This window comes from Homarus americanus, unplaced genomic scaffold (assembly GCF_018991925.1).
Source record: "Homarus americanus isolate GMGI-L3 unplaced genomic scaffold, GMGI_Hamer_2.0 scaffold23617, whole genome shotgun sequence".
Classification (NCBI taxonomy): domain Eukaryota; kingdom Metazoa; phylum Arthropoda; class Malacostraca; order Decapoda; family Nephropidae; genus Homarus; species Homarus americanus.
In genome coordinates this window covers 3478406-3500508 of record NW_024720711.1, presented here as the reverse complement: position 1 = coordinate 3500508, position 22103 = coordinate 3478406, and the positions used below count along the sequence as shown (strand labels likewise).

Below are 22103 nucleotides of genomic sequence, written 5' to 3'. Positions count from 1 at the left end.
GAGACAGACACACAAGAGAAGTCAATATTAACAAGAGTTCAATATGTCTGCTACACTGTACGGTAATAGACATCCAAATATATTAGGGGTAAAATGAAGAGTTTTCAGGAACATAAATATAACTCAAGGACACACACACACACACACACACACACACACACACACACACACACACACACACACACACACACACACACACACCATACCCAAACTAGAATCTTTTTCATAGAGAATATTTGTCTTCCATGACACGGGTGACCAAGACTCAAGTATATTTACCAACGCCGCACCAGATGGATGATTCCCACACACGCACTACACACACTCTCATCCAGTCATAAATAACGCTATACATTACACCCTGAATAACACTTCTATACACTCTCAGGTGACCACAGGTTATAATAGAGTTACCTGGTTAATTAGGGAAATGGATACAACGTAGATAGGTTACAGTCGTGAATAATATCATAAATTAGAGAGTGAATAACGTTCTACGATATTAATTGATCATAGGTTATTCATCTTACAGCCGGGGGGGGGGGGCGAGTGGTTCAGTGAGTTATTAGTTAGCGAGGACTGTGGTTACAAATCAGTGTACTGTGTCTGGTTGGTTTATGGGTAGTGGCTGTTGTGTTGTTTTTGTTGTGTAGCTTAATGGATACAGCGTACCTGAGTATAGTGTGGGATATTTTTACCTGCTGGTTGGCTCTCTCTCTCTCTCTCTCTCATTCTCTCTCTCTCTCTCTCTCTCTCTCTCTCTCTCTCTCTCTCTCTCTTAGCTCTGAGTCCCGAATATTATAATCGGAGCTGAAAGAGGGGCTAAAGTTAACTCATTTGTAAATGTTATCAATGGTTGGAGGAAGTTTATTGATATCAAGAGGAGCTTTTCTTCCTGTGAAAGGTAAGATACATGCAACAGGCGTGAGAAGTGTGATGTTGTATGACAGTGAAACATGGACAGTTACAGAGGATGACTGACGTAGGATTGAACCAGAACGGTGAGGTGCATGGCCAAGGTGACACAGAAATACAGGAAACACAGTTCAGAGCTAAGAGGGTACCTGGGTATTGAGAGCATTGGTGAAGGTTTGTGTCGAGGCAGACTGAGGCGGGTTGGCCATGTGGAGATAATGACGGAGGCGGAGCCAAGAAAGACAAGGGTAGGATGAGACTGACTGACATGGGGAGATATAGGATATGATATTAGTGTTAAGAGCCTATTGAGAGGTGCTGGAAGAGACAGTGTAATGTGGTGAGCTGCCATCACGACATTACGAATTAAACTTTGATGATGATGATGATGATGATGATGATGATGATGATGATGATGATCTCCCCCGATACACCTCAATACACACACAAACACACGTATACAAACACATACCATGAGTATTCCCTTTCATTCAAACTCTACACTCAGGTCGCTCTCATTCATAGGTCAATAGTGGTTGGTCAGACTAAGACGCCATTACTAGTGGAGTACTCCATTATATAAGTTACCATAATGGTCTTCAACCCTTTAAACTGAAAACACTTTAAATAACAATTTAAATACCTGACAGCTTACCTTAGTTGGCAAGTGTTAACTGACCCTAGACACCGACATATATAACTCACACTAACTGCTGCTGCTGCTGCTCTAGACTGGTCGAGATTAACCACAGAACGCTGCAATAATTCGCCATTCTAACTCACGTCACACTAAACTGCTCGCCCTAGTCAAGATACACGACAATTTTCCACACTAATTCGCCAGGCCGATATATAACACTCGTACTTAATGAACTGTGGAGACTGGGTTCGTTGTGCCTCTTGTCATTATATTAGGTTTTGGGAAGCACATTGTTGTCAGGTTCACACACACACATGATTCTAATGACGTCTTCTAGTCACTGTCGTCATGTTTCGTCGCCCTAACTGCGTTCACGATCCTACAATCCCACAAATCAACTTTAGAAACACAAAATTTCCTTTATAATTAAACACAAAATTCTTAGATATCTTCGGAAAAAATAATTAACTCCACAATCCCATAAACCCAAATTCCCACAAATCAATATAAAAAAAAAACCTGATTTCCTTTATATAAAACAAAAATGGGAATCAAGTTGTTTTTCTTGAGTATCTTCTGAAAAAAAAGACATTAACTCCACAATGCCTCGGACCCACAAACCCACAAATCAGTTCGATAACATCACCTCTTTGATCCGGCACAAGAGGAGGAACAGATATTGAGGTGAGTTATGCCTGGGTCTTCCTTCCTCCTCTTTGTCTTCATCTTCTTCATCTCTTCCTTCCCTTCTTATCCTCATCTGCGTCTTCTTCTTTTTATTCTCTTCCCTTTCTTCTTATTCTTAATTTTGTTCTAATTCTTGTTCTTCTTCTTCTTCTTCTTCCCAATTATATATTAGATTATATGAGCACTATCATTCACCAGTTAAGCGTGGATCATAAAACATTCCAATTGGATACGAAATTATAGGTAAATGTTACAAGACATTCCAATTAAAGGCGAACTATACACAAATCCAATTAAATAAAACATTATAGAGCTTTCCAATTACAGGTTAAATTATACACAATTCCCATTACATGCCTGATTATAGAGCTTTCCAATTACAAGTGAGGTAAAAGGACGTTCCAATTAGAGGTGAGATTATAGAAGACTATTATGAACCAATTACAGGCCACGGTAGGGAGAGGGGGAGAGAGACAGTGGACACAAGCCGTGAACAATTACAAGCAGGAGACACGTGTGGGGGACAAACGTGTGTCTCTGAAACTGTAATTGCTCGTCAACTTTGTGCTGTGGCTGAGGACAACTTTAGCTGAGGTAAGTTAGATGGGCCGTCTGTGTGCAGGTCGTATTAGTTATTGTACCGTGTCTCTGTCTGTGTGTGTCTGTGTCTGTGTCTGTCTGTGCATGTGTCTGTCTGTCAGTGTTTGTCCTGGTGAATACAAAGTTACATACATAGAAATAAAACACATACATACATACATACATACATACATACAGTACTGTTCGCCTTAGTTATACACCAGACGGACTAATGATCTGTGTGTGTACTTATTTTAATGTTTCTGTGACTTAGTCTCTCTCTCACTCACTCTTTATCTGTCTCTCTGTCTGTCTGTCTCTCTGTCTGTCTGTCTCTCTGTCTGTCTGTCTCTCTGTCTGTCTGTCTCTCTGTCTGTCTGTACTCTGTCAGGTGTTAATTGATAACTAAAAAAAATCATTAATAATATAAGGAACACAGCAGCTAAGTGGATACAACATTCGCCACCTGTTCTAAGAGTCACTGGTTCGCTCCCAGGCCACCCAGCTGTGAGTGGGTACCTAACTTTACAACTGAGGAAACAAGAGTGTAGAGTGTAGTGCCTCATACACTCAGCCTAACCTAACCTAACCTGGAAATGAACACTCTGGTATATGGGAATCATGGGACACATATTAAACCTCAAAAACTAGAACCAAAAAAATTTCTTCTTTTTTTCTTCCATTACTCTTTATCTTTTTTTCTTTTTCTTCTTCTTTTAAGAGAGTAACGGGACCTACTCTCTTAATTACCCCGGGAGAGAAAGATAAAAAATTCTATTATCATTGTTTTTTTTTTTGGGGGGGAGAGAATGGTATAAACCAGCCTGTCCAGCTCTCAGGGCAGGTAAAGACCGTTTTAGCCCTACCACTGATTTCCCTTCCAGGCAAAATGAGGTTAAGCTTTTTCCTCCTCTCTCCACCACCGACACTATCAGGCTCCTCTATCTTTGACGAGAGCAACTGTGCGAGAGTTAAGAGGAGGTGGTGAGGGTGAGGAGGCGAGATGAGAGGAGAGGGAGAGTTGGATGGTGGTATTGAGAGAGAGTGGGGGGGGGGATGTGTGTGTGTGTGTGTGTACGTTAAAAAAATCTTTAAAAAAATATTACAAAACAGATATTCCCAATCGAGTGCTTAATGACTTTTATTTTTGCATTATTGCAGTATATCACACAGTAACCCCATGTGTGTATGTATGTATGTATGTATGTATATATGTATGAATGTATGAATTTCTCCACACATAATATTTATATATCCTAACCAAAATATAAATAACGACTCATATAACTCAACCATAGACAAAAACACCCACACAAACCAAACACACACACATTGTTTTTCTTTTTATCCCAGTATAAAAATCTCTAATTGGTTGGACAAAATCAGACCGAAATGCATGAACGTTATTGATAAACGATGATGTGTAGCCGCGGCCATTAGTTGTGTTCTGTCCATTAATATCTATCTATCTATCTTCAGTATTTATCTATCTATCTATCTATATGTTAACCTATTTACCTATTATTCTCTCTCTGCCGAAACATAACAAAATTTTTACTAACAGAATAATCGAGGTCGTGTAAAAGTCGAGTCACGTGAGTTACAAAAAAAACCCTGAAACTTATGGACAATGTGTTTTCCACAATGTCAAAAGTTGGGGTCAAAGTTGAGGTGGTTATGGTCAGTAAGAAGCAGGTGAAGATAATCCGCATTTAAATTACCTTAGAAGACGTGTGTAAGATTTGAGGATCGTCTGAGAAGGAAAATAATATTCATGGGGTGGGGTGGGGGGGATACAGCTTATGGAGAATATTCAGGACGAAAATATTAATGAACAAAATATTCACGAGGAAAAATATTCAGGAACAAATATTATTTAATTATATTTTTTTATTACGAAGAAAATTTTATCTTATTAGATTTAACCAAAGAAAATATGTTTTTATTCTTTTCACACATGTTTGCTTGTCAAGAAAATTGAATGTCTCATATTGTGTAAAAGAAACCTGAATTCATGTCATAAGTTCCATGAAAAACAAACACGAATTGATTCATAAGTTCCTTGAAAAACAAACACAAACACTACACATATTTCATAAATAAAAAAAAATTGGAATCTTGGTGTTTTTTGTCAAATTAACTCATCAAAAAATACCCAGAACTCAAGTTTGTTTTGCATAAAAAACTTGAAAGTTTAATAAAAAAAACTTGACAAATACTGGGCATCAAAGTTTGGCGGCTTAAGAGGCTGACGATCATTACGGGGAAAGGAGACGGGGGGAGGTGGTGAGTGTGTGAGGTGAGGAGGAGGTGGTGAGTGGGTGAGGAGGAGGTGGTGGTGTGTGAGTGAGGTGGTGAGTGTGTGATGAGTGAGGTGATGAGTGTGTGATGAGTGAGAGGAGGTGGTGAGTGTGTGATGAGTGAGGAGGTGATAGGTGTGTGATGAGTGAGGAGGAGGTGGTGAGTGTGTGATGAGTGAGGAGGTGTGAGTGTGTGATGGGTGAGGGAGGAGGTGGTGAGTGTGTGGGTGAGGAGGAGGTGGTGAGTGTGTGATGGTGAGGAGGAGGTGGTGAGTGTGTGATGAGGGTGGGGAGGAGGTGGTGGGTGTGTGATGGTGGGAGGAGGTGGTGGTGTGTGATGAGTGAGGAGGAGGTGGTGAGTGTGTGGGGTGAGGAGGTGGTGAGTGTGTGATGGTGAGGAGGAGGTGGGGTGAGTGTGTGATGAGGAGGGGGTGGTGAGTGTGTGATGGGTGGGGAGGAGGTGGTGAGTGTGTGATGAGTGAAGGAGGTGGTGAGTGTGTGAGGTGGGTGAGGAAGCGTATGGGGTGTGTGTCTGAGAATTGGAGTGTGTGTGTGAGTGGGGAGACGCAAGGTGTCTTTGGATTATGCTAATGTGTGATAGTAAGTGTGTAGAACGTTGTGAGAGTGTGTATGGGAATGGTGAGAGTGCGTGGACGAAAACAAGAGAATGAGAAAAAAGAAAGTGCGTTGATAAGAGAAGAGAAAAAGACAGAGTGAGAGATACAGAATAATAGAGACAGAGATAGAGAAAATGAGCAAGAGAGAGAGAGAGAGATTGTTAGATCGTGTCTAGAGAGAGAGAGAGGGAGACAGAGAGCGCGCGCATAATTATCCTTAAAAAAAGACATCACTCTAAAAAAAATTTCCAAAAGATGATTATTCCTCCCAGGAGAGCCTCAGCCTCCACTAGTGATGCAGCCAACGTGGTTAATGAGGCCACTTAACCCGTCGTCCATCCTATGAATAACATGCCTGGAGTCACAAGGGATCGTCTTTGTAATATACACTGTGTAGGACATTGCCTGAGGTGATGACTCTCTCTCTCTCTCTCTCAGGTCATATGTTATACGGTAAGCATATTCTCTTTCCCTGGGTATACGCACACAAATAACTGTCAGGAGTATATCTACGTGAGGGTGAGGTATGACTGGTATACTACTCTTGTCATACCGTTATATGATGGTTGAGGGAAACGGCGTTATACCCATAGCATATTTTATCTCTCTCTCTCTCTCTCTCTCTCGATATAGCGGTATATATAGTCGCGGATCCTGTTATATCGCAGCTATATCACCCTGGGACTCTCTCTAATATATCTCCCGAGGGACGGTTATACTTTATACCCTGAGACCCCGTTATACTCACCAAATATACCCAACAACCCCGTTATATCCAAGAAATATATCCAAGAACCCCGATAAACTAACAAAAAACCTCGAAGCATAACCCCGATATACCCACAATATATTCCCCAAACCCCGATAAATCACCGATATATCAACACGAACCCCGATAATTCACCGATATATCAACACGAACCCCGATACACCAGCAATATATCCCCTCAACCCCGTTATATTCACGACATATCCCCAAATCTCGCTCAGTGATATATGCTCGAGTATACCAATCACCTGGTATATCCCCAGCCTATCTCCTTCTCCGGCTCTAGGCTTCTCATCGGTAATGGTATAGCTTTTTCTTGCCTCGACTTATCTGCCTAAGAGCTATCGAGATTGGCCGACATCGCTTTATTTCCCCGGCCATTTTAATACTAATTTAACAACACCAATTTTAACCTCTTGTGGTAGTTTGCGATTTTTTGTTTAAACATTTTTTTTTTTTGTAGGGAAGAAAATAGAAAGTTTATAATCGCCTATTTTTTGTGCGTTTATGGTAGGAAAATAGTTATTGTTAGCCTATTTTTAGTGTAATAGCTACCTCTCTCTCTCTCTCTTCCTCTCTCTCTCTATCATTCCCCACACCTTTACCATTTTGGTTATTCCTCTTCCCTATTCTCACTCTCCCCCTCTCCTCCCTCTCCACATCGTCCATCCCCTCACTGCCTCCCCCCCCACTCTCCTATCACTCTCTCTCCAGTTGTCTCCTACCTGTTACTCTCTCTCATTGACCTTCTCTTCCTCCTCTTCTTCATCTTCTTCCCCCACTCTCACTTTCACATCACCACTACCCCCCCTCCTCTTCCTCTCATCCCTCTCTAACAATAACTACCCCCACTCCACTTGTTTTCAATCCTCCTCTCCCCTCTCTCACTCTCATTAACTCACTTTTTTGTCTCTCCCACCTCTCAATCTCTCTCTCTCTCTCTCTCTCTCTCTCTCTCTCTCTCTCTCAACAACTCTCCGCCTTTGTCTCTCTGTCTCGCCCTTGCTTTCCTCCCACAATATCCCTCCACTCTCCTCACTCTCCCTCAATATCCCTCACTCTCCTCACTCTCCCACAACATCCCCTCACCTCCTCATTCTCCCTCAATATCTCCTCCCCTCACCTCCTCCTCACTCTCCCCTCCTCCCCATAATATCCTTCACTCTCCCTCCTCTCCCTCACTCCCCCCAATATCCCCTCACTCTCCTCACTCACCAATATCCTTCACTCTCCCTCCACTCTCCCTCCTCCCCTCCTCTCCTCCCCCCCCACCAATATCCCTCCACTCTCCCTCACTCTCCACACCAATATCTTCACTCTCCCTCACTCTCCCTCCTCCCCCACATCCCTCCCACTCTCCCTCACTCCCCCACAATATCCCTCACTCTCCCTCCTCCCCCACCAATATCCTTCACTCTCCCCTCACTTCCTCCTCCCCCACCAACATCCCTCCTCTCCCTCACTCTCCCTCAAATCCCCTCCCTCTCCCCTCCTCCACCAATATCCTTCACTCTCCCCACTCTCCCTCCTCCCCCACACCCTCACTCTCCCTCACCCCCCCAATATCCTTCACTCTCCTCCCTCTCCCTCCTCCCCATATCCTCACTCTCCCTCCACTCTCCCTCACTCTCCCTCTCTCCTCCCTCACTCCCCACCAATATCCCTCCTCTCCCCTCCACTCTCCCTCCTCCCCTCCTCTCCCTCACCCCCACCATTATCCTCACTCTCCTCACTCTCCCACCAATATCCTTCACTCTCCCTCACTCTCCCTCCCACCACAATATCCCTCACCTCCCCTCATCCCCCATATCCTCCATCTCCCTCCCCCCACCAATATCCTTCTCCCTCCTCACCTCCCTCCCCCAATATCCTTCACTCCCTCCTCTCCCTCCTCCCCACCAATATCCCTCCTCTCCCTCACTCTCCCCTCAACATCCCTCCTCTCCCCTCCCTCCCCTTATCCTTCTCCCCTCCCTCTCCCCTCACTCCCCCACAATCCACCTCACTCTCCTCTCCCCCTGTATCCTTCACTCCTCCCTCCTCTCCCTCCTCCCTCTGTATCCCTCACTCTCCCTCACTCTCCTCTCCCCTCACTCCCCACTTATCCCTCACTCTCCCTCACTCTCCTCCTCCCCTCACTATCCTTCCTCTCCTCACTCTCCCCTCCTCCCCCTCCTCCCTCACTCTCCTCCACTCTCCCTCACTCCCCCTCACTCCCCCACCAATATCCCTCACTCTCCCTCACTCTCCACACCAATATCCTTGACAGCAGCTGGACAAAATGAGACCATCTTCCATTTGTCTGGACACAATGTATACTAAAACAAACATTTCATTATCAAAACAGAATTTACGTCTCTCTCTCTCTCTCTCTCTAAAGGACAAAGATCGTGACTGACACCATATCGCGTTGTAATATTGCCGGGTATAGTTAGTATAGTGAAGTTAACACCATATTTCACTATTATGGTGGTGAATTTCTCTTTATAAGACTCAGATGGTGACACTATATTGTGGTACAGTGTTGATGGGGAATGTAGCTCACCATCTGAACTTGTATTTGTGATTGTGACACTATATTTCACTATTTTTATTTTTTTTTACAATTTAATTCCACTATAAAGTCTCTGATAGTGATACAGTGAGGTTATATTTAACTTTTATGGTGAATGTCACTTTTCCTTTTCTTTTCTTATCTATCAAAATTGTCTCCCGTCACTATCAGGAATATGGTGACTATAAACTTTAAGTAATTTAGTACATAATCCTCACTATACTTACATCACACACACACACACACACACACACACACACACACACACACACCATCACCATTACCCACATTGTAATGGTATATTCACCCTTCACCATCACCACCATCACGGCACCATACTGCAGTACTTCCAAAGCAATTGGTTCAGTAACAGCTACGACTGGGGAAGGTGGTAGGGGAGGGGGGAGGGTGGGGAGGGGAGGGAGGAAGGAGGGGAGGGGGTGGATTGTGTTCTGCTTGCAATCACCATTTGCACTATCATCACCATCATCAACGTTGTAGGGCGGGTATCACTATAGCCACCACAAGAACAACGATCGCTCTATCTCACTATCATCACTGTCGACATCATCATTACTACCACCATTACCACTCCAGCTGTCATTATTGTTACTATCATCATCATCATCATCATTAAAGTTAATACTACCACAGCCATTTCCATCACCACCACTACTACAACTACCAGTATTCCTACAAGTATTTACCACCATCATCACTACAGCTATAATTATCACCACCACCATTACCACCACTACCACCACCACCACCATCACCACTAGCACCACTAGCACCACCACTACCACCACCACCATCATCACCACCACCACTACCACCACCACCAGGCCCCGCCCTCCTCAGCACTCCCGTAGGCTGGACGGAGCGTCAGTAGCGAGCTGGCCGCCGTCCTGTCAACACCCACCCCCGCGTCATCCGCAAATCCTCGAGCGAACCAACTTTTTCCTTGCTCCTCAACCTCTCAAAACCCTCGTAGAAAGTTTCTAAGACTTATAGTGGCTGAGCATTGTGTTGAGCCTGGACTGTGGTGGTTCTCGGACACTACCTGGTGCATTGTGAAAGTATATACAAGGAGAGAGAGAGAGAAGGAGAGAGAAGGAGAAGGAAGTTAGAGTGTGCTTAAAACCTTCACTTTCCTTCAACTCTCATCTCGGGAATTAGTGTTTTGAGAAAGTGATCGTAAGTGTCCAATAAAGGCCTATTTATCTAGTCTATAATAAGCACTTAGGGCATCACAAGAACCCGGAATTAAAGTGCCACAAAAGGTCACAAAAACCTCGATAATGTGACCTTAAACCATCAAGGGGGAAAAGAAGAATAGGTCATCGCTAAACTTGACCCGGTGATGGAAAAGGTCAGTGCTGGGTCGGTGATATGTTTTGAGGTCAACAGTAGTTATGTATCTGTTTTGTGTGTGTCTGTGTGTTTATATCTCACTGTCTCATGTTTAATTGCTATTTTTGGTCATGTTATCGTTGTTCTATTACCTAGTTGTTCCATCACCACAGTTGTTCCATCACCACAATTGTTCCATCACCACAGCTGTTCCATCACCACAATTGTTCCATCACCACAGTTGTTCCATCACCACAGTTGTTCCATCACCACAGCTGTTCCATCACCACAATTGTTCCATCACCATAATTGTCCCAGCACCACAATTGTTCCATCACCACAATTGTTCCATCACCACAGTTGTTCCATCACCACAGCTGTTCCATCACCACAATTGTTCCATCACCATAATTGTCCCATCACCAGAATTGTTCTATTACCACAATTGTCCCCTCACCAGAGTTGTTCTATTACCACAATTGTTCCATCACCATAATTGTCCCATCACCACAATTGTTCCATCACCACAATTGTTCCATCACCACAATTCATGCAAAAAAAAAAAGATACTATAGTCTGATGGAACCTTTGTATTTTGTTACCACTAGATGTCATACTGAAGGGGAATCATCCACACACACACACACACATACACACACACACACACACACACACACACACACACACACACACACACACACACATTTCTGTTCCCCAATTTACAAAGCTACCGAGTTCGTTATCACCGTATATCGTGAATAAGAGCTGTTCGTTATACAATCTACCTATTTGTTTTAATAACGTTCTCACGCTTAACGATAACGAAGTCCCACGCTTAATGATATACATTTGGAGTTAATTCTTGACATATTTTCGTTTAATATATCCAAGCTTCTCGATAGACTAATAGCTACTTGAGATAACAGATAAGGGCGTTTTTTGATGACATGTTAAGCGTATGTGAAGGGAGGTAATTACTCTACTGGTGATCATTACACACGGAGATAATTACAGGTACGGTGTTAGTAGTTACCGTTCCTTAAGCTTATGATTGCTACTGATAACCGCACTTTCTCCAGATTACCTCAAGCTGTGTGCCCTGCCCCCAGCTTATTTCTTTCACCGTAAGTTTGATTATCCTCACGCTAACCTAACCTACCTTCACGCTAACCTAATCTACCCTCACGCTAACCTAATCTACCCTCACGCTAACCTAACCTACGCTAACCTAATCTACCCTCACGCTAACCTAACCTAACCTAACCACAAAATAGACAAGAAAAAGCTGTGATCAGTTCAGAAGAATGTGTCTCGTAGACCCATATGTTACACACCACTCATGTAGGTGCCTCACGAATAATTACTGACTCATGTAGGTGACTCACGAATACTTACTGACTCATGTAGGTGACTCACGAATACTTACCGACTCACGTACAGGGAAAATCTAGGGAAGAAAACAGAAGACAATGTTTTAACGATCGTGAGGGACGGAATAATTAGTTTGTTAGGGTATCTTATAATTGGTGAGGTGGGAAGGGAACGTCCTGGAACAACAAGGAATGCGTTGGAACAAAAAGAAATATAATGATATAATAAGGAACACGATGGAACAACAAGGAACGCACTGCAACAAACAAGGAACTTACTGGAACAACAAGGAATGCGTTGGAACAAAAAGAAATATAATGAGATAACAAGAAACACGATGTAACAACAAGAAACGCCCTAGAACAAACAAGGAACTCACTGTAACAACAAAGAACTTACCGGAACACAATGGCACAACAAAGAATTAACTGGAAGAACAAGGAACTCACTGGAATAAAAATGAACACAAAGGAACAACAAAGAACTTGCTTGAACAACATAGAAAAGACTGGAACTCCCAGGAACACGCTGGAACAACAAGGAACTCTCTGGAATAACAAGGAACAAACTGGAACTCCCAGGAACACGCTGGAACAACAAGGGACTCTCTGGAATAACAAGGAACAAACTGGAACTCCCAGGAACACGCTGGAACAACAAGGAACTCTCTGGAATAACAAGGAACAAACTGAAACTCCCAGGAACAACGCTGGAACAACACGGAACAGACTGGAACACTCAGGAACAATAAGTAACATCACACACTCATATACCATCGCCCGTACTAAATAAAAAAAACATATCCCCTTTTCTCTTCTCTCCCTCCACCTTTTAGCCAACACACACACACATGCATACTAGTGTCTGGCGTTCGAATGCTCACCCCCCCCTTCCTCCCTTCCTAATGATACACGCATCTGCCTGGCTTTTATCGTGTGCCAGTGACAGCAGTAAGTTCCGTTCCGTGTCATACAGCCCAGACGACGACACGGGACGAGCTATCAAGGAAGGGGAAACCATGCCTTCAGATGCGTGTTATAATGTGAGTCAATGATAGGTAGTGTGGGAGAATGATAGTGTGGGAGAATGATAGATAGTGTGGGAGAATGATAGATAGTGTGGGAGAATGATAGTGTAGGAGAATGATAGATAGTGTGGGAGAATGATAGATAGTGTGGGAGAATGATAGATAGTGTGGGAGAATGATAGATAGTGTGGGAAAATGATAGATGGTGTGGGAGAATGATAGATAGTGTGGGAGAATGACAGATAGTGTGGGAGAATGATAGATAGTGTGGGAGAATGATAGATAGTGTGGGAAAATGATAGATGGTGTGGGAGAATGATAGAAAGTGTGGGAGAATGATAGGTAGTGTGGGAGAATGATAGATAGTGTAGGAGAATGATAGATTGTGTGGGAGAATGATAGATAGTGTGAGAATGATGATTGTGTGAAATGATTGGTAGTGGAGAATGATAGATAGTGTAAGAGAATGATAGATTGTGGAGAATGATAGATAGTGGGAGAATGATAGATTGTGTGGGAGAATGATAGATAGTGTGGGAGAATGATAGATTGTGTGGGAGAATGATAGGTAGTGTGGGAGAATGATAGATAGTGTGGAAGAATGATAGATTGTGTGGGAGAATGATAGATTGTGTGGAAGAATGATAGATAGTGTGGGAAAATGATAGATGGTGTGGGAGAATGATAGATAGTGTGGGAGAATGATAGAGTGTGGGAGAATGATAGATAGTGTGGGAGAATGATAGATAGTGTGGGAGAATGATAGATTGTGTGGGAGAATGATACAGTTCGTGTGAAAAAAATACATATTTCTGATCTGCTGAATTTCGACAATTTTAAACCAATATCAAGTTTGCTCTTTAAAATCCATTACATTTTCCCCGTCCTATTAATTCAAACTAATATTTCACTTTAATTCCTATTTTGGCTATTAACTTACACTAATATTATCAACTCGAGCCTATTTTTTCCTATTAACTCAAATATGGTCATTCAACTAGCTAAGCTCAAGTCTCAGTGCAAAACAGACGCCATCTTTTATTGTCATAACTAGAGTGAATCAGTCAAATAAGTTCTTTCACATCACTAGTTAAATGAGGAAAATTAATGGTCAAAATTATTCGGAAAATTTCCTCTTGTGTTTCGGATTAAGTGAACCATTTACATCCGTTCTCTCATCTCCAGTTGAGGGGAAAATTAAACGTTCGGAACCTTTGGGAATCGTTCATTGCACCTGTGATTCAGTGAGGCAGGTGAATACGTTCTCATATCTCTAGTTAACAGGTGAAAAAATATATATACTCGCAAAGGTGAAGAAAACTTGGTGTGTGGTTATAAAATGAAGAGTTGTTTTAATGGTTCATATACGAGGTTTAAATGTGACATGATGCTGTTTTATGTGTTTTAAAGGTTCATATCTGGGGTTCAGAGGTGGTAGGAATATTTTGTTTTGTGTGTTTTAAAGATATCTGGGATCAAGGGTTAGTACGATATTGTTTTTTCTTTAAACGACAATACCATAACACCCCTGAACCCTTAACAGAACCCCTTAAAACGACAAAACCAGTACCGTACCACCCTTGAACCCTTAACAGAACCCCTTAAAACGACAAAAACAGTACCGTACCACCCTTGAACCCTTAACAGAACCCCTTAAAAGGACAAAAACAGTACCGTACCACCCCTGAACCCTTAACAGAACCCCTTAAAACGACAAAAACAGTACCGAACCACCCATGATGGAACCCCCAAAACGACATTATCTCCAAGTTATGTGAGGCGAGAGAGATAGCCGCTCCCTACCTCTCTAAGCCCCTTGGAGAGGTACCTTAGCCCGGCTGCCTTTAGTATTTGATGACGGCCTTTCTTACCCCTTATCTCTCTCTCTCTCTCTCTCTCTCTCTCTCTCTCTCTCTCTCTCTCTCTCTGATAATGTTCCCCAAGAAGTTATCAGTTGTAAAATAATACAGACGTCGACCCAGGGAACTCAGGAGGTTAATGTTCAGTGTTCACAGTGAATTAAATGTTCAGTGTTCATAGTGAAGTAAATGAAATTATTAGTCAGTGTTCATAATCTTAGTATTTAATGCGTTCGTTTTTTTTTTCGACACTTTCTACCTTTATGTTACCCTAAGAAAGTGTGTGTGTGTGTGTGTGTGTGTGTGTGTGTGTGTGTGTGTGTGTGTGTGTGTGTGGTGAATTTGTATGGAGGCGACAAGGACACACACACACACACACACACACACACACACACACACACACACACACACACACACACACACACACACACACACACACACACACACACACACACACACACACATGATAATAATGTCCCCTTAACACCTGTCATTATCCACAGGTATATGTATAATACTTGAACATTATACTTATTACTCTCACGTTGTCTAGTTCCCCTTTCATCACTCTCTCTCTTATTATGCGGAGTCTTTGAGGTTTCTGTGCCCTCTTTGTTCACCCCTACACAAAAGTGGAATAGGTGGAAAGGTGGAAAGGTAATGGAGGTAGAAATGTTGGGAGCTGAAATTCGAAAACGTTGTGGAGATAGAATACCTGGGAGATCAATTTTGGAAATGTTACGGAAATAGAATTGCTAGGAAACCAACTTGAGATACTATTTTTAGAAGAATAAATTCGTATTTGTTATGGAGACTTAAAACTGTTCCACCTTAAATAATTTCTTTACTCGGAGGTACAGTCGCTTACACTTCTACCTGGTGCAGTGGCTGGTGTGTTTTGTGAGATGTGGCAATGCTGTGTTTCTTTATCTACCATCCTAAGTCTGGCTACTATTGCGAGGTTCCTTAGCGCCATTCTGACCGTTTTAAAATACGATGTAAACAAACACAGATTTGCCACATCTCACAAAACGCACCAGCCACTGTACCAGGTAGAAGTGTAAGCGACTGTACAATAAGTTTAGTCTTTGATCAGGACGACAGAGACATACGCCAAAGACCTTCGTGTCCTGGTCGGTATATACAGGAGCTTAGTGTATGATAATCTATTTGCCTCTCTGTCTGGTGCAGAGTAACTTGAAAGCAAACCGTGAGGAGCCTATCTGTTCTGTTATGTTCTGTTATGTTCCAGTATGTTCTGTTATGTTCTAGTATGTTCTGTTCTGTTATGTTCTAGTATGTTCTGTTCTGTTATGTTCCAGTATGTTCTGTTCTGTTCTGCTCCAGTATGTTCTGTTATGTTCTAGTATGTTCTGTTCTGTTATGTTCCAGTATGTTCTGTTCTGTTCTGCTCCAGTATGTTCTGTTATGTTCCAGTATGTTCTGTTCTGTTCTGCTCCAGTATGTTCTGTTATGTTCCAGTATGTTCTGTTCTGTTCTGCTCCAGTATGTTCTTTTCTGTTCTGCTCCAGTATGTTCTTTTCTGTTCTGCTCCAGTATGTTCTGTTCTGTTCTGCTCCAGTATGTTCTGTTATGTTCCAGTATGTTCTGTTCTGTTCTGCTCCAGTATGTTCTGTTCTGTTCTGCTCCAGTATGTTCTGTTATGTTCCAGTATGTCCTGTTCTGTTATGTTCCAGTATGTTCTGTTCTGTTATGCTCCAGTATGTTCTGTTCTGCTCCAGTATGTTCTGTTATGTTTCAGTATGTTCTGTTCTGTTATGCTCCAGTATGTTCTGTTTTAGTCTATTCTGAATATTACAATATAATACAAATATACACATTACTTTTAAGCAACAAGTAGACTAACTCATTATTTTGTCAGGAAGACAATTACAAACTTAGGAATAAAGTACAGGTACGGTAATTGCAATACAGTGACACAAGTACAGATTCAGGTATAAATTACAGGTACAGTCACTATCATATAACACAAGTACAGGTTCAGGTACAGTAATTACCATATCTTTACAGTATTATAAATTGGAAGTCCTTAAGTAGTCATATTAGATTACATAGGAATATTGATCCTTTCTGGGTATTCGTAAACAGCTCGTGTTGTTATAACCAAAATCCACTGTTGTTACTGCCTGGCCCACCACAACCCGGGTTATATAAGACGCTGTGATTGGTGAAGATTTTTCTAAGATGTTCTATGATTAGTGAAAGATTGCCTAAGACGCTTTGTGAGTGGTGAAGATTTTTCTAAGACGCTCTATGAATGGTGAAAGGTTATCTAAGACGCTGTGATTGGTGAACGATTATCGGAAACGCTTTGTGATTGGTGAGAGGTTATCTAAGACCCTCTGATTGGTGAAGACTTCTCATGGCATTCTAATATGTATTTTAACATTGCCTAAGACATCATTGGTGTTTACACTACACAACAGGTGGTACAGGTGAGCATATCTAATTACCGTAGAGTCCCATTGTAATCTCCATGATAATATAGCCACTGTGTTTATGTCTCCGCTTAAGTGAACCAACAAGACACGTCCTTACATCTTCAGGCGAGTGTGTGTGTGTGTGTGTGTGTGTGTGTGTGTGTGTGTGTGAACCAACACCTGGCCTCCCTGTAGCGCCCAGACCAAATAAAGAGTTGGATGTGTTCTCAATTCTATTTTGGATATGAGGAAGGAAATGGAACGGAGGATCACCTGAAGATTAGACACCCCCAGTTTGTTTCATAGATTAATTTAAACATTCTAGCGTTAACCTAACCTAACCTAACCTAATCCTCCAGGTAGCATTATGGTGTTTAACTAATCGTCAGGTCTAACTCAACTTGGGTGTCTAATCTTTAGGTGATCCAAAAGACCTCACGAATGTTTGTGTGTTCGTCTGGGATTAAATACAACAGTGATCAATATTTTTTTTAACATGGAATCTGTATTAAAAATCAAAGTCAAGTTAGCCTTAAGAAAATAAACGTAAGATAATTTGAGACTATTCCCAGGGTTGTATTATTATTATTATTATTATTATTATTATTATTATTATTATTATTATTATTATTATTATTATTATTATTATTAAACCAGGACCACAAGCCACTAGGGGTCTCTGACTGACTGACAGATTTACACCACAGCGTGAAAAAATAATCTCTTGTGTGTCAGCGCTTACAAACGACCTCCTGACAGATCTGACGTACAGTGGGTGAATCTCATCAAGGAGGAGATAACTGACCCTACTGTGGCTGACGACGACGGCGACGATGCAATACTGCAACAACATTCAATAGCAATTTTCTGATATCGAGAAATATTGGTGTGATCGTTTCCAACATTGCACTGGGGGAAATTTTCTTGGAGGGAATTTTTAGATGGAGGTGCAAGGGATTTTACGAGTTTTTGTGGAGGTATCAAGGGGGATTTTAGGGAATTTTTTATTACTTTAGGAGGATTATTTTGGGGGAAATTTCAAGGAATAATGTAGTTTTAGGGAATTATTTGGGGGAAATTTAAGAGAACAATGTAATTTTTATTTTTTGGGGGGATGGGTGAGGATGGGTGATCTTAGGATAATTTTCAAGTACTTGTAGGGAGTTTGAGGAGTGATTTTAGGGAAATTTTAAAGGTCATTTTAGGGGAGGGGATTCATAAGGGGACACCACCACGCCAGACACACACCTGAGCCGTAAACATCACAGGTGTAATCAAGACAGGTATAGACTCACACAGTAACCATAATGCCAGAGGTCCCACAGAGGGCTTAGTTTTAGAGGCTGGTGGCGGAGTGGAAATAACCTTCGACGTGGCAGCTTTTATGACGTGGGGTCGAATCCTTGGATGAGAGTTAATGGAAATATAAAATATGTGTGTCTGTTTGTATGTCTATCTGTATGACATTAATACACGTACACACACACGCGTATAAATGTACACACACACACACACACACACACACACACACACACACACACACTGTACTGTACAGCCCTGTAAATGTATTCAACGCATATTATATCATTATGTCTAAATCAAATGTAAGTCTGTATATTTTCAGCCACCGGCTGCAACTCTATTAATAAACCGTTTATTATTATTATTATTATTATTATTATGTTTATTATTATTATTAAACACACATACACACGCAAACACAAAAAGGTAAAAAATGAAAAGAAAAACCCCAAAACACGTGAATAATGGATAAAGAGACAAGGAGAATAATGTATGAGAGGAGGACAGGATGAGGAGAGGAAGACAAACCACACCTCACTCCTTAGGAGGAGGGAGGAGAAGGAGAGGAAGAGGGAGGAGGGGTGAAGAAAATAGGAAGGGATAAGGAGGTGAAGAGAGAGGAGAATTGGAGGCGGGGGGAGGAAGGGATAAGAGAAAGAAAAATGGAAGAAAAGAGGAGGAGGAGAAGTGAGAGGAAAAGAAGAGAAAGGAGGAATAGTAAGGGGAGAAGAGAAGAGGAAGAGAGAGAGGAGAGAGTTAGAAGAGGAAAGGTGAAGGAAAGTGTGTGAAATAAAGAGGAAAGAGGAGGGGGAAAGAAGGGAGAGGAGGGAAGAGTTATTCAGTAATAAATTCAGGTCGCTTATGGTCCAGACGACGTTGATTTCAGAGGACGTGGGGCGTGACACGAGTGAAGCTTCGTCTGGCGTTGAGCATATCTCTCTCTCTCTCTCTCTCTCTCTCTCTCAAATTTTTTTTTTACAATAACTCTATTAGATAGATTATTTCCCTCCAGATTTCGACATAGAGTAAATCATTCCCACCTCCAGATTTCACCATAGATCTTTGACAAAATCTGTTCGGGTTCGCCAATATATCAGAGGTCATAGACTCCTTTCACCTGGCGTTGGTCTGGTTTGTTAGTCGGTCTCGCGAGGGCCATATGTCTCGCGAGGTCACGATTTATGGCCTCCACTTGGCCACCAGGAGCGTCACGGACCATCAGTGGACCACTCTATGGACCCGTCTCTACTACCTGCCTATCTCTACTTAACTACCTCTTCTTCCTCCTCCTCTTACCCTCTTCCTCCCTCTTCCTCCTCCTCTTACCCTCTTCCTCCCTCTTCCTCCTCCTCTTACCCTCTTCCTCCCTCTTCCTCCTCCCTCTTTTTCCTCCGTCTTCGTTTTCCTCCTCTTCCTCTTCTCTCCCCCTCTCCATTATCTTCTGACTCCATTATCTACTCAACCTCTCCACCCTCCACCTTGACCTCATCACCCTCCACCTTAACCTCTCCACCCTCCACCTTGACCTCATCACCCTCCACCTTGACCTCATCACCCTCCACCTTGACCCTCCACCTCCACCTTGACCTCCCACCCTCCAGCTTAACCTCTCCACCCTCCACCTAACCTCTCCACCCTCCACCTTGACCATCACCCTCCACCTTGACCTCATCACCTCCACCTTGACCTCATCACCTCCACCTTGACCTCTCCACCTCCACCTTGACCTCATCACCCTCCACCTTGACCTCATCACCTCCAGCTTAACCTCCTCCACCTTAACCTCTCCACCCTCCACCTTGACCTCATCACCCTCCACCTTGACCTCATCACCCTCCACCTTGACCTCATCACCCTCCACCTTGACCTCATCACCCTCCACCTTGACCTCTCCACCCTCCAGTTAAGAGTACAAGATAATATCATCATCATTAACCAATATGAGAAACATTGACCACAAACACACTTACGTAACACTTAAATCACTTTAAAATATCAAATTATATTAACATTAACCCATTTTTAACCATCAGGGAGAACATTAACCCCAGACACATTAACCAACTCTCTTTTATGCATCAAAAATACAAACATTAACCAAACTTTGATCACCATAGAGAATATTAACCCCAGACACATTAACCTAACAGTTACCATCTCTCTATTATGCATCAAAAATACCAAAAACTTAACCAACTTTAACCATCAGGTAGGATATTAACCCCCGCATATATTTTACATACCACTTAACAACTCATTTTACAATACTAAGTTAATTTAATGCTGCCAATATTAACCAAAGCGGAAACTAATGGTATCTTTTAACACAATAGAGAGAGAGAGAGAGAGAGAGAGAGAGAGAGAGAGAGAGAGAGAGAGAGAGAGAGAGAGAGATGGCGTTATCTTTTTGTAAATACCAAAGTGTCCAGTTGACTGTTTGTCGGCATATAGATTAATCATTTGCATCATAATGTACACATCACATAGCTGTTCCATTGTTTGTGTATAGTGAGTTTATGCTGCCCGAAATTGTTGGTGTATGTGTGTGTGTGTGTGTGTGTGTGTGTGTGTGTGTGTGTGTGTGTGTGTGTGTGTGTTTTCAATTACGAAAGTGGATCACACAGGCCTGGCGGAGGTTAGTTAGAGGCAAGGTGGATATAGCACACTGTCTACTAATCTTTAACACCTAGGGAGGGCATTACTCTCGACCAGGCACGAACTAACGATCCTTAAAACAAGAAGAGAATGTTATATCCACACAACCACCAAAGTTAAAACAAATGTAGGAGTCGTTTCTCTCAGGTGAATTACAACTTGGTACCTTTCATTACCTCACCTGGCCTTACCTCACCTGGCCTTACTCCCCTTAATGAGATCGTCTGTTTAAATGTTTTTCGGTAATTCAGAGTCAGAGTAACTAAACTATTAACATGCGGTGGATGAATGGATAGAGCGCTTACAATCTCTACCCAAGGTCGCTGGTTCAAGCCCCGAAGCACACTTATTAGATCTAGTTATAAATGGGCACCTTATTTTACAGCTGGGGAAACATATGTGGTTGGGTACAGTGTCTGTCAGTCTGCCTCCTTGAGTACCGGAGTCTTATAGTGTGGTGCGGGATTTTGCTGAGCCATTTTTTGTCGCTAACCAAATAATAATAATAATAGTAGTAATAATAATAATAATAATAATAATAATAAATAGAAGAAGAATGAATGTGAAAATTACTGCCCAGGTGTTCTTGAGGTAACGATATCGCACCTGCCGTTATATATGTATCACACACACACACACACACACACACACACACACACACACACACACACACACACACACACACACACACACACCAAACGTCTCTCCGAAATTTTGTATAATTTCCTGGAATCACTTTTTTTTTCCCTAGTGTTTCATGGAATATATTTAATGTTTACACCTTCCCACTGTGTCCTAATGTGTTTTACCTGAGTCAATTTATTCCCTATTAAATCAACAACAGCTTTTATCTTTACTGTGAATTATTTATTTATTTCATTCTTGTTTTTTTCTTAAATTCTTTCTCATTGATAATTTATGTATTATTTTTATGTATATTATATAAAAGTGTCTCTCATTAATAATTTATATAGTATTTCTGATGGATATTCATTTTATCATTTATTGGTTATTTATATATTTCTCACCCTTAA

At 41.9% G+C, this 22103-nt stretch overlaps 1 protein-coding gene across 1 annotated transcript in view; it reads left to right on the top strand.

Moving 5' to 3' along the window:
- Window positions 1-9965: 9965 nt before the first annotated feature.
- Window positions 9966-22103, top strand: part of LOC121860820 — a gene marked incomplete in the record, with an annotated part of 94260 nt that continues 82122 nt past the window's right edge. The window contains 1 exon segment of the mRNA XM_042358207.1: window positions 9966-10433.